This window comes from Aquarana catesbeiana, linkage group LG02 (assembly GCF_042186555.1).
Source record: "Aquarana catesbeiana isolate 2022-GZ linkage group LG02, ASM4218655v1, whole genome shotgun sequence".
In the NCBI taxonomy this organism is placed as follows: Eukaryota; Metazoa; Chordata; class Amphibia; order Anura; family Ranidae; genus Aquarana; species Aquarana catesbeiana.
Genome location: NC_133325.1, coordinates 3,291,007 through 3,305,574, shown reverse-complemented (window position 1 = coordinate 3,305,574; position 14,568 = coordinate 3,291,007). Strand labels below are relative to the sequence as shown.

General features: G+C 45.5%; 1 protein-coding gene across 1 annotated transcript in view; it reads left to right on the top strand.

Moving 5' to 3' along the window:
• The window catches only part of LOC141126576 (vomeronasal type-2 receptor 26-like), a 154,362-nt gene that overhangs the window by 123,880 nt on the left and 15,914 nt on the right, over positions 1-14,568 (top strand). The gene's annotated exons all lie outside the window — the stretch shown is intronic.

Sequence of the window (14,568 nt, the reverse complement as noted above, 5' to 3'; positions counted from 1 at the left end):
GCAGGAAAAACCAGTTGAATGGGACAATCTTCCCTTGTGGAACTTGGGGCCATTTCCGAAGTAAACTCAATGGCGTCAGAGCGCCATTCCGATGACAGAAGGTTGACCGCGAACACAGTTCCAAAGGGAAGTGGGAAATTGAAGAAATGTTGATAGTAGTCAAGCCAGCTCATGGTGGAAAGGACTCTCGTGAATGTTTAGGTTGCTGTTTTAGCCACACTTGGGACAGCGGACTAGCAGGCGACAGTCGTTTAGAGGATTGCGCTCCTTTATGGGTATGGAGAGGCGGCAATTCCTGGGTAATCAGGCCTAGATGTAGTAATAGTCGTTACCTTCAGAAAAAGAGAAGTTATAAGGTTTGTTGCAGTACGTGAAGTTCAGGCGAAGCGGAAAAGCCCATCTGTAAGTGATATCTTTGCTAGCTAGGACTTGAAGCAATGGTTTCAGCGACCGTCGCTTTTGTACCGTGTATGGGGAGAGATCCGTAAAAATTTGGATCTGGTGACCCATCATCTCCAGTTTCTCCGCCGAGTGGGATAGCTTCATCACTTCTTCTTTGACCGCATAGAAGTGCGGTTTCACTATAACGTCTCTCGGTAGGCCGTCAGGACGAGGAGGTTGGAGCGCTCTGTGGGCTCTGTCAAGCTCTAGGCGTTGCGCCGGGATGTCAGGTATTAGAGTTTCGATGAAGTCCTGAACCGCCGAACGAACTTCTTTAACGGATTCTGGGAGTCCTCGGATTCTGAAATTGTAGCGTCTCGACCTGTTCTCGAGGTCATCAATTTTAGAAGTCCCTACCTCCAGTTGGTCTTGGAGCTCCTGGATTCTGGCAGTATTCTGATTGATTCTTAGGGCTGCTTGGTCAGATTTCTGTTCAATCACCTCTATTCTTGAGCCTATTTTCTGCAGATCAGCATGGATGGAGGCTGTGATCTGTGCTGCATTATGGGACAGGCCTCTGGCCAGCATTTTAGAGAATGCTGCCATCATGGAAGGGAAGTCTGTGGGTGTGAGAGAGGGGACCCATGTTCCCCGTTCCCATGGGTCTGGGCTGAGCGGCATCTGCTGCAGTGGTGTGTGGGCTAATCCTCCCAGTGTTCTCCTCAACAGGGATTCAGTGGATGCAGGTGAGGGGGCCGCTTGTTGTGGAGTACTCACTGTGTCTGTCAGTGGATGTGAAGCAGGGAGATCGGCATGATCCTGGTCTGCAATGGATTCCTCAGTGTTTGCTGTGCCTCGTGAGGTAGCGGCCGCCATCTTGGATTGGCCGGGCCACGCCGCTGCTGATTCTAATTCACGGGCTAAATTTCTTCACGCAGAGCCTGAGGATATCGGGCGGTGGTAGGGAGTGTCCCCGGTCGGCTGGTGTGGTTGCCGAGTCGGAATGAGGGCTCAGACAGTCGTGGTGTGGGTTGTTAGGCTGGAGTGGCGTGGAGCTCCCGGTCTAAGCGGCAATATTGGACGCTGCCGCGCATGCGCCTCCACACATAAAAGTTCATTGATAAAAATGGCATGGGAATTCCCCAAAAGGGAACCCCAAACCAAAATAAAAAAATGATGTGGGGGGTCCCCCTAAATTCCATACCAGGCCCTTCAGGTCTGGTATGGATATTAAGGGGAACCCCGGACAAAATAGAAAAAAAAACGGCGAACGGCGTGGGGTCCCCCCCAAAATCCATACCAGACCCTTATCCGGGCACGCAACCTGGCAGGCCACAGGAAAAGAGGGGGGGACGAGAGAGCGGCCCCCCTCCTGAACCATACCAGGCCACATGCCCTCAACATTGGGAGGGTGCTTTGGGGTAGCCCCCCAAAACACCTTGTCCCCATGTTGATGGGGACAAGGGCTTCATCCCCACAACCCTTTCCTGGTGGTTGTGGGGGTCTGAGGGCGGAGAGCTTATCGGAATCTGGAAGCCCCCTTTGACAAGGGGACCCCCAGATCCCAGCCCTCCCCCCTGTGTGAAATGGTAATGGGGTACAAAATTACCCCTACCATTTCACAAAAAAATGTCAAAAATGTTAAAAATGACAAGAGACAGTTTTTGACAATTCCTTTATTTAAATGCTTCTTCTTTCTTCTATCTTCTATCTTCTTTCTTCTATCTTCTATCTTCCTTCGGTTTCTTCCTTCATCTTCTTCTTCTTCAGGTTCTTCTGGTTCTTCCTCCGGTGTTCTCGTCTGGCATCTTCCTCCGCGGTGTCTTTTTATCTTCTTCTCCTCAGGCCGCTCTGCATCCATGATGGCATGGAGAGAGGATCCCGCCGTGTGACGCTTCTCTTCTTCTGACGGTTCTTAAATAACATAGGGCGGGGCCACCCGGTGACCCCGCCCCCCTCTGGCGCACGGGGACTTGACGGGGACTTCCCTGTGGCATTCCCTGTGACATCAGAAGGGGGCGGGGTCACCTGTTATGTAACCCTGCCCCCTTCTGACATCACGGGGAATGCCACAGGGAAGTCCCCGTCAAGTCCCTGTGTGTCAGAGGGGGACGGGGTCACACAGCGGGAACCTCCCTCCATGCCATCATGGATGTGGAGTGGCCCGAGGAGAAGAAGATAAGAAGACGCCGCTGAGGAAGATTCCGAAAGAGAACCGGGGAGGGCCGGGATCTGGGTTCCCCTTGTTAAAGGGGGCTTCCAGATTCTGATAAGCCCCCCGCCCGCAGACCCTCACAACCACCGGGCAAGGGTTGTGGGGATGAGGCCCTTGTCCCCATCAACATGGGGACAAGGTGTTTTGGGGGGCTACCCCAAAGCACCCTCCCAATGTTGAGGGCATGTGGCCTGGTACGGTTCAGGAGGGGAGGCGCTCTCTCGTCCCCCCCTCTTTTCCTGCGGCCTGCCAGGTTGCGTGCTCGGATAAGGGTCTGGTATAGATTTTGAGGGGGACCCCACACTATTTTTTTTTAAATTTTGGCCGGGGTTCCCCTTAATATCCATACCAGACCTGAAGGGCCTGATATGGAATTTAGGGGGACCCCCACGTCATTTTTTTTTTAATTTTGGTTTGGGGTTACCCTGTGGGGAATTCCCATGCCATTTTTATCAATGAACTTTTATGTGTATTGTCGGACCGGCAATGCATTAATAGCCGCGAGTAGTTTTAAATTACTTTTTTTCCTTTGAAATGTAATTTTGCTGTCACTCTGTTCTAAACACAGGAAACATGCGCCCCTTTACAGGCATACTATAGACACCCCCCAGGTACGAAATGTAAAGGGATATTACACTTTTATTGTTTCACTGTAAGCATTATTAAAATCACTGCTCCCGAAAAAACTGCCGTTTTTAAAACTTTTTTTTGCATTGAATCCATGTCCCCTGGGGCAGGACCCAGGTCCCCAAACACTTTTTTTTATGATAATAACTTGTACATAAGCCTTTAAAATGAGCACTTTTGATTATTTATGTTCGTGTCCCATAGACTTTAACGGTGTTCACGTGTTCGAACAAATTTTTTGCCTGTTCACAAGTTCTGGTGCGAACCGAACAAGGGGGTGTTTGGCTCATCCCTAGTCAGGGCACAAGGACAATACCAGGGAAAGGTATGTGTGCACTTGCCGGGTATTTATTTATTTATTTATTTTTTCTCATAAAATTTTTATTTAAGAAGATTAAGTTGTACAGGTGAAAAAGCGATACAAAGTGGTATTTCTCACAGAAAGGAAATACTCACATTAAATCGTAAATTAAACAATAAGACATATCACTGTGAAGATTAGTACTATCCATATTTGCACCTAGATAAACAATAGAAAATTCAGGTTAATTGAACCTCTGTATAATAGCTCCTAATGAGCACTTAGTCTAGAAAGCTCCAATTAACCGAAGACAATCTCAACAAAGTATGAGGTGTATGATGTAAATGCATACCATCATGCGAGAATCTTCCAAGGGTGTACTCAGAAGTCAGTACTGCCATGTGGACCAAGGGTACACCTCTCCCTACCCAAGCACCCCTACTGGGAACAAACTGTGCAAGGTGGGAGGTGGTGATTGCCAATTGTAAGGTGATGTCAGTGTTGGACCCACACATTGCCCTGAGAACTCTCGAGAATAATGATCTATAATTTTTATTTCCATAGCTGCAAAGAGATATGGATATTAAGTGGTGGGGGGAAGCACACATTGTAGACGATTGTAGTTTAAGTAGTGAAGAGATTTCTAATGCTGAATGGTAAAGGGGCGCAAGCCTCTTATACCTTGTGTAGGGGGAGTTTTAATAGGAGTGGAGAGAGGGGTAATAAGCGCCAAGTGGGGGTAGAAACCGGGATGAGTGGATCGGAATGAACATGAGTATGACTAGGGTAGATCTGGCGGACACTCGAACCGTATCTCAAATTAGCCCTTCTATGGGTTGGGACAGTTAGATCCCAGTGTGAATCTGGGGTGTGGATCCAGAATAAGTTTCTGATATTCCGAGGAATTCCAAAAGTGTATCCAGCATGCCCATGTTTTGCGAAATTTTGTGGGGTTGTTTTTAGCTTGGTGTATTAAATCTTCCATCTCCGCTAACTTATCAACACGTTTTAACCAGTCAGAAATTTTGGGCGGGGTCATTTTTCTCAAAAACAGCGGGATACATTGTTTAGCTGCGTTAATGAGGTGAAGCATTAGGGACTTCCTGTATGTGGATTGTGGTAGTGCTGTGTGATGTAATAAAAACTGAGCAGCAGACAGGTCCAGTGTGTATGTGGTTAAGCGGGTTATCAAGCTGCGTACCTGTTCCCAGAATGGTTTAATATGGGTGCATTCCACCAGATATGTAAAAGAGAACCTACGTCAGAGTTGCATCTCCAGTACAATGGTGATATATGTGAGTGAAAGATGTGAATTTGTTCCGGGGTGCGGTACCATCTTGAGTACAGTTTGTAATTGTTTTCTTGTGCGGAGATGTTGATAGAACCTTTGTGGGTATGCTCATAGACATTTTCCCATTCTTCTGGGGAAAGGTCTATGTGAAGCTCTCTTTCCCATTTCTGGTTGGTTGGGTTATCTTTGTGATTGATTTCCCCAAAAAGCGTAGAGTAGACAATTGAGATCAGATGGCTTTGGGGATTTGTGATAGAGCACAGTGATTCGATAGGGTGCAGTTCTCTAAACCATTGCAAGATGGGTTTGATGCTACTCAGATAGTGTATTATTTGTAAGAAATGGAAAAATGAGATGTTGTTATCCGGGCTGTGTAAAGGCAGAGCAGCAAATGGGATGATAGAACCTTTGTCAAAAAGGTGAAAAGCTCTCATTGGGCGTTCCGTGTCAGCATTCGTTACATTATTTCTCAAAACACCGGGTGGAAAGTCGGGGTTGCCATTCAGGGGGGTCATTGGTCCTGGTGTGGGTGTTATTTTGAGGGAGTGACATGAGTTTCTGAAGCTATGTAGCGTAGGTCCTATGAGCGGATGATTTAAGTATTCCCTGGGAACAGCCTTGCTGTTAATCCATGGAACATTGTATAGAGGGATATTGGCAAATGAGTCTTCCAGAGCGATCCAAGCTTTAGTGTGAGTATGTATGTGCCAGTCTATTAGTCTAGTGATATGGCATGCCTCATAGTACTTATGGATATCTTGTAAGCCTAGTCCACCTTTAAGTTTTGGAAGGATCATTCTATCCCAGCTGATTCTTGGAGGTTTGTGGGCCCATATAAAGTTTCTGCAAAGTCTTTTATAAGTTTTAAAGAATGTTGTTGGTAAATTGATTGGGACTGTTTGCAAAATGTACAATATACGAGGTAGTATATTCATTCTTAAGATGGCTATTCACCCAAATCACGAGAATTGTCCTGAAGACCATTTGTTAAGATCATTTCTCATAGTTTGGAGTATTGAGAGTAGTTTTTATCATATAAATCAGTTAGCTTGGATGGAATTTGGATGCCAAGGTATGTAAGGGAATGAGGGGCCCAGCAAAAGGGGAAGTTATCTTGGCATTGAGAGACTATCGCCAGTGGTAGAGAGATGTTGAGGGCCTTAGATTTTGAAAAATGTATTTTCAAATTGGACAGTTTGTGAAAAAGGTAAAGTCCTTCAGTAAGTTAGGTATCATGATTAAAGGATTGGAAAGAAAAAGGAGAATGCCGTCTACGTACGCCGCTAGTTTGCCGCTAGTTTGTATTGTTTGTGTTTGATTTCGATGCCATTTATATTGGGGTTGGTCCTAATTTTGTATAATAGGGGTTCCAGGGAAAGTACAAAGATGATTGGGGATAGTGGACATCCCTGCCTAGTGCCATTGGAGATGGAGAAGGCATCCGACAGGTGACCTTTAACTCTAATTCTGGCTGTGGGTGAGGCATAAAGTGTTAGGATTCTTTGGATGAATTGTGCCGGGAATCCCATAGCCTGTAATACTGCAGTCCCAAGCCACCCTGTCGAACATCAAGGGATAGGAAGAAGCCTTGCTTGGAGGATGTGGAAAGCCAATGATGGCCATTGATAGCTTTTATAGCGTTATCCCTAGCCTCCCTGCCAGGGGTAAATCCAACCTGGTCTAGAGAAATCAAATTGGGAAGGAGCAGGAGAATTCGGTTGGCAAGAATTTTGGCATAAATTTTCATGTTGACATTGAGGAGAGAGATAGGCCTGTAGTTGGATACTGTGACAGACCTAGCCAGGAGAGAGACTTTTGGAGGGGACTGTATGCTAGCCTCTTGCCGATCGATCGTGGGCCCTGGCATTTGGGGGAACGGTGCTCTTTGTGAACTGTATGCCTGGGGACCCTTGAGGCGGTATTACTGTGGATTCAGGTCCTGGTCCCCCAGGACACACAGACTCTGGGGACCCTGGATTTGCCATATTAGAAATAGTGGCTGATTCATAATGCTGGGACAGATACTATTAGGAGATGCTGATGTAAATTCCAGCACCTGTCTGTCTGTTGTCTGTTAAAATGTGTATTGTAAATAAGTCTACTATGGGATCTAAGAGTCATTAGATCCCCATTGTCGTTTGTGTTAATTAACTCTGCTATTGTGTGAAGAAGAGTCTATGTTGATTGTGTTTTCTAAACTATAAGACGGCCAGTCTGGCCTAAAGGTCATGTCTGAGTCATCTAGGCTGTCTAAAGGGATTAGTTAATTAGCTCATGTTAATTAGGTTAATTAGGTTACAGCTGTATTGTTAGAGTAATACGAGCAGGTCTGCACCTCCTCTTTTATTGTATAAATAAGACTGTATTCCTGTCAATAAAGATAGATTCCTGTTTGAACTTACATACAGCCTGCCTGGTGTTTGTTCTGAGCTATCACAACTGGGTTAGAACGGCACAGAGCTGTAGTTCTAATCCCGGAGCATCGGATGACCGAGCAATCAGATGTTGCGATCTGCAGTCTGATTCTATAGCAGCAGAGGAGTGTCGGGAAAGTGGAACCGAGCGAGCAAGGGGCTTGTTACATTGGTTGGCAGCGGTGGGATTTGCTCTCCAGTTACTGGGACACTCCAAACCAGCCTGCAGGAGAGCCACGCTGAAAGACTTACTTGAGAGCCGTGGACTGAATGGTGGGATCGTGCTTCCTTGCCGTGAACACATCCAAACCATCACCTGGATCCAAGGTCCAGATAGCAGGAGAGGAGAGGTACAGATACCAGCCACCATGGATGAGGAATTCAGAAGGAGGTTGCGAGAGAAGCAGATACAGCACAGAGGACCAGTATCAGAGCAGGTCCTGCTAGGATGGTTTGATTCTATCCCCTGTGAACTCTGGAAGGAAGCGCTAGCCCGTGAGCAGCGAAACCAGGGAAAAGTTCTCCCCTCCATCCATGTAAGGTACTGGTCGCAGTATGAAGTATGATTGCTGTTATTGGGGGAACAGCCGAACCAGGAGTGAACAGCTGAGTTAAGCAGGCTGATCCGGGCAGAAATGCGGTTGGACGAGAGCTACAGAGCCCTCCAGTGGTATGTAGCCTATTGTGTGAAGAAGAGTCTATGTTGATTGTGTTTTCTGAACTACAAGACGGCCAGTCTGGCCTAAAGGTCATGTCTGAGTCATCTAGGCTGTCTAAAGGGATTAGGTAATTAGCTTATGTTAATTAGGTTAATTAGGTTATAGCTGTATTGTTAGAGTAATATAAGCAGGACCTCTTTTTTTGTATAAATAAGACTGTATTCCTGTCAATAAAGATAGATTCCTGTTTGAACTTACATACAGCCTGCCTGGTGTTTGTTCTGAGCTATCACAACTGGGTTAGAACGGCACAGAGCTGTAGTTCTAATCCCGGAGCATCGGATGACCAAGCAATCAGATGTTGCGATCTGCAGTCTGATTCTATAGCAGCAGAGGAGTGTCGGGAGAGTGGAACCGAGCGAGCAAGGGGCTCGTTACAGATACCAATGTCTCGTCTTTGCCTGGCTTTGGTATGAGTGTGATGTGTGCTTCTAGCAAGTCTTTATTGACTTGGGAAGAAGATGAAATATCATTGAAAGTCTTGGCGAGGTGAGGAGTCAATATGTCTTGGAAAGTTTTATAATAACTCACAGTCAGACCATTTGGGCCTGGACTTTTGCCTGGTTTAAGTTGTTTCAGCACTGCTGTGATTTCGTCTGCACTAATGGGGCAGTCTAGGCGCTCCACGTCTGCTGGGGTGATAGATGTTGGGCAATATTGGGATAGAAAGTCTATTATTGCTATCTGTTTTTCTGTATTATTACCTGTCTCCCTAGAGGAGGGAAGGTTATATAAATCTGAAAAATAACGGACAAATTGGTTGGCAATATCTGCTGAAGCGGCGAAATGTGCACCTGAGGAATCTTTAATTGTGTGAATGGTATTTGATGCTTTCTTAGATTGTAATGCTTTGGCTAATAATTTCCCAGATTTATTTCCGAATTCATAGAACAGTTTTTGCGTTAAAACATATCATATTTGCGTTTCAAGGATTTACCTAATTCTTCCAGGAGCTCCTCCCTAGGTTTTATTAAGTCAATCAATGATTTTGTAGCTAGTGAAAGTTTATGAGCTTTTTCCAGAGTATGGATTTTTGCATATAGGGCCTTAAGTCGTTCTCTTTTGAGTTTGTATTTGTTAGCATTTAGAGAAATAATTTCTCCACGTATTACATATTTATGTGCAGCCCATATGCTAGATTGTTTTGATTCCCCAGGAACATTTTCCGCAAAATATTGTGTAAGGCAGGTGTTCAGTTTTTGGGTAATTTCAATGTCTGTTAGGGTTGAGTTGTCAAGGTGCCAAATTCTGTTTCTAGTTCGTATTGTTGGAAAGTCTAGCCTAATGGAGACTGGGCTATGATCAGAGATAACCATTGGGTCAATGGAGGCCCTTGATAGTAAGGGTAGGTCATTCTGTGATATAAAGAAATGGTCAATTCTTGTGCATTTGTTGTGCGGTGATGAGTAAAATGTGAAGTCCCTCCTGTTTGGATGTAGTGTTCTCCAAGTGTCGTGTAAGGTCAGTTCCTGGAGATGTTTTTTGATGAATTTAAGGGCTCTGTAAGGCATGGATGATGACCTTGTGGACTAATCTTGAGAGGGCGAGAGTGCCACGTTGAAATCTCCTCCAACAATGAGGATACCAGAGCAAAATTCGTTTAGTAATTGATGGGTTTCACGGAAAAATAGGACCTGATTTTTGTTTGGTGCGTATAAGTTAGCCAAGGTAATGGGTTTGTTATGAAGGGTTCGCTTGAGGAATAGGTATCTGCCGCATGTGTCTCTTTTAACCTCTGAGACTTGTAAGGGACAGTTTTTCGCTATCAAAATCGATACACCTTTTGTTTTCGCTTCTTTGTTAGATGCATGATACGCAGTAGAGTAGTGATGGTTGGAGAGTTTTGGGATGCTGTCGGAGCAGAAGTGAGACTCCTGAATGAAGGTTATATGTGTTTTACTATTTCTCAATGTGTGTAACAGTTGAGATCTTTTTTCGGGTATATTAAGTCCGCGGATATTCAGGGAGCAAAGTTTCACCCGGGTGAAGGGTGAGGATGAGGTGTGATTTTGCATGGTAGGAGTTTGAGTGTCCGTCAGTATGAGAGGGAAGGGGGAGTTTGATTGGGTTTATGGAGATATCAGCGGTTATCAACTTAAATGTAAATGAGCGGGAGTTGAGTTATTCGTCTTTAAAGAGGAGCTAAATTAGTAGGGTGGGTGGGGTATTTAACCAACCTCCTCTACTGGATAGAGGGGGTGATATGTACGGTGTGAGGGCAGTGGGGTTTGGCCTGGAGTCAGGTCTAAACTGCTTCACTGTACCGTATGGGGGTTGGTAACTGTCTAGCACTGAATATACGTTCAACCGCGAGTAGGTCCGCCGTTGCCAGTTCTAGAAGTGTACCAGTGGAGGGTAGTGCTTATGAAGATAAGTTGATGAACAGTCATTATGAGAGACAGGACATAGGATATGTGCAATCCACAGATATGGGAGGTCATGTGAATTAAAATAGTGATCAGGGGACCTTCCTCCGGCCCCCCACCCCTAAGACCCGGGTGTGGGGACCAAAGGAACATCCAAGAGGTAATACTGCAGGGATGGGTGAGATAGACAATAATCAATATAGACTAAATGATTGTAGTGACTATAGGAGAATGTGCATATGGGCACAAAGGTGTTATCATTAATGGCCTAACAGGGATTAGTGGCTATCAATGAACTTCAAGGTCCAAGCTCTATTTAAGCCTGTAAGAGCTATGTTAATCCACTAAGTCTGGTACAACAGATTATCAAATGAAACATATATTGTAATACGAACAATGAAAATGAATACAAAAGAAAGCAATAGGAAACCAATATAGTGCAATCAATGCCGATGTCTGTAGAGTTGCTGCTCATTGGGCATCAATAGTTCTAATATTATTTTGGAAGAAACTGCGTATATCAATAAACCTTTGCTTATCAGCCAGTTGTTCAGCTTGCTGTCTTTGTCTACCATAATGTCCACTGAGAGATGTTTAGTAAGGATCATTTTCATGCGTGTATGCCTACCGCTTATGTTAGAGTCAGACTCATGTGAAAAAGTGGTTCTAAACCTACTTGGTTTTAATTGTAGGAGCCAGGGTCTCTGATGTACGGTCGAAAGTTTAAAATGTGAGGTGTGTTAGCACTTCCATGCAATATCTATAAGCTAGTTCTTTCGGTTGAAAATTATAGAATGATGGAATGAGATCAGTATCTTACCGGGTCATCATATTATCATTCATACCAATACCAATATCACCAGTGACATCTGGTAACGTGCTGCATGTATGTGTACGTGGGGGGATGATGTCCTGTTAGTTGAGCCCGTTATGCAAATGCCCATCATGTGTCGCTTGTGATTCTATGTGAGTAAATCTCTTATCGCCTAATGCTTTTAAGGTGAAGGGGCCGATCACAGTCCCGTATATGCCTGTCTATTGAAGGTCGGGGTTATAGGATTTACACAAGCCTGTATGTTGTTGAGTTTTAAGACGGATTACAGTGATTGACAGGTAGGGTGTGGAAGATTACGTAAGGTACTATGAGGCAATAATGAGGTATACTGTCTGTATGTATTAAACAAAAATATTAAGCTATTGCCGTTATATGTCAATAAACTTAGTGTGAATAACCAGATGGTGACATCCTATGACACACAGGAACTGATAAATTGTTATGGGATAGAGTAGAAGATACTCGTGGTCTAATGAGGTGTAAGCTGGGTGTCTCCTATAACATACTTAGTAATCTTTGTACAAGTGCATTCGTTATACATTACCGAAGTCCAGTATAAGACCGATCAGGTTAAAGACAGTGTAACACATCTAATCTATTAGTGTAATCGCATTGTCCTGCAAGGGTTAAAGGCAGACAATTCTTGGCAACCTCTGGGCTGGTCTTGAGGCATATGAGACCGTCGAGGGCGTTGAGTAGACATCAGGTAGGTATCGAAAGATCTAGAGTCTTCAATCACGCGATGAGTCGGACAGATCTTCAAGCATAGAGATTATGTGTGGCGGCATTATGAAGGGAGAGGAGGGAGGGAAGGATGCTTGTATAGAACTTCTATGCAGTGTCACAGTGCATATTGCTAGGGTTGGTTATGAGTGTTAGCCCTCAAGTCTAATTAGTTGAACAGAACATATATCAAACTTGTATTAAGTCTGTGGATAGAGGTTAAGAGATTTGTGTTCCCTTAGTGCGCTGTGCGTTGTAAGTGATTTAAGACAGCTGCATCCTGGAATATTCTTGTCTGCAGCAAAGAAGGCTGGATATGCACAACAGTAGGGAAATAATAACTTCTGCAGATCTTGGTTTCAACTGAGCCTATTTCAAAATATTGAGGTAACATTCTAGTACCGAGATTGTAAAGACATAGTCTTAAAACCAACAAACTTGAGTTAACAAATATAGCCTTTGCAGACTTTTGAAAACCGGAATCTTAGCCTGTGCCGGATGAGATATCATCCATGTGGTACTCTGTTAAGAGGGAAGTGTTAGAGATCCCTTCTGGCTCTTTGAGAGCGCGGGGAGCCTGATGGGCTGTGTCTGAACTGTGAGTCGCGGCGTGCAGCATGTGATCTGGAGCCTGATGGTGATCTTCTCCTGCTGTAGCGTACAGCCTGCGCTTCCATCGGTTCTTCTGAAGGTTTGTGTCTTCTGACATTGGCATGTCGGAATTCAGCATACCAGTTAGGGACATCCACTAAAGGGATGTCCAGGCTATGACAGAATTGTGGCATATCTTCAGGCACCCTGAGCATGGCCGTCCGGCCCAGATGTGTAGCGGACAAACAAAATGGGAATTTCCATCTGTATCTTATTCCATTAGCTCGTAGTACCTCCAGAAGGGGTTTTATATCTCTGCGGTGCTAAAGGTGATGCCGGAAAAATCCTGAAAGATCTGGATCTGTTGTCCATCGTGTTGAAGTTGGGACTTGTCTCTCACCTGGCGCAGGATTTCTTCCTTTAATTTATAGTCTACAATGCATATATATGTCCTTGGGTGGATCTGTTTCTCTTCCCTTAGGACTCGGGGCCCTGTGTATTCTTTCCATTTCAATGTGCGTTTGACGAGGTCTGTTTAACAGGCCGTTGAAAAGGTCGGTAACTGCTGGCAGCAAATGCTCAGTATCAATAGTCTCAGGCATGCCTCTGATCCTGAGGTTATGGCAGCGTCCGCGATTATCAAAGTCTTCTACATGCCTTTGTACTTCTCTGAGCTGCAATGTGTATGTGTCGAGCTTTCTCGTTACCTTGCGGAGGACCGTGTCGTGTTGGGCCATGGTTTTTTCCACTTCAAGTACCCTATCACTTAGGGAATGTATATCCAGACGTAGGTCCGACAGAGTGTCCTTGATGTCAGCGGCAATTGTTCTCAGGTCGTGTATGCTGAGATGGGATTGTGGAGGGTTATCCTGGACTCCTGTTACCACAGGAGGTGATAGGAGCGGTGCTAGTGTGGGTCCCGACATCTGTGTTCCAGATGTCTGTGAGGAACTGTGGCGGGACGGCGCCATGTTGCTCCTCTGCATTCTAAACATCTCCGGGATGTTCTGGCTTATACTCACTGTGTGTTTGCGGGGAGAGCAGGACATCGAGGTAGATGAGTTCCAGGATGCTGTCCCATCTTCCAGAGTATAATTAGAGATAGATGGGGTGAGTTATCCTCCTGCGATGATGATAAAAGAATGGCAACGGCGGGAGCTAAGCAATCAAGCAGCCATCTTCCTGTGCAGCCAGACACCGCCCCTGGGTATTTATATAATAGCTGCTAACAGGGTCAGGTGAAGCCTGATTGCAGAAGGTAATACCTGCTCCACACTGCCAGGATTCCTCCGCTGGTGGACGCCAATACTGCTGTCGAAAGAAGACATAATACCATCAGTGAAAAGCTCTTCTGACAGCTCCAAACTGCCAGGAGACACCTGCTGGTGGGCCTCAGTACTGCACGCCAAATGATCAGTATTACCAGCGGAGGGAACCTTTCCTGACAGAGAGCCTGAAAACATGACCTGTTGGGGCGCCTTGAGGACATGCTGAGAAACACTGCTCTAGGGGACAGGAATCCACTTGAGCAGAGATTCTTGCAGCTCTGCAGGAGCATGCAGGCCCAGAAGTGGTTCACGCCACGCCTGCTGGAACCAGGAATGGTGGTGTGCGATAATGGTACAAACCTCCTGTCCGCCCTTAGAAAGGGAAAGTTGACACATGTCCTCAATTTGGTGGTTTCCTAAATAGGTCCCCAGGGTTGGAAGATCTGCTAAAGCAGGCCAGAAGAGTCTGTAGCCATTTCAGGTGATCATACACAGCCATTGCCCGGTTGACTGAAATTCAGTGGGAATTCCACCTGTCCATAACGCGCCTGGTTTGTGACATGCCCACCAAATGGAAGTTGACTTTGGCAATGCTGCAGTGGCTGCAAATGCAGCAGAGAGCCGTCAACGAGTACTTGTGTGAGTATAGCATGGCAGGCTCAGGCCGACTCTGCTTTTTTTTCCTCCTGAAAATCAGCAACATAAAGGATGCATGAATGGTACTGTCACCATTTGAAGAGGCCACAAGGATGGTGAGCCGTGACAATGCATGCATCAGTGACAGAATCCCTGTTGTGTTCCTGCTGGAGCAGACTCTGTGTGGCATTATGGACAGGG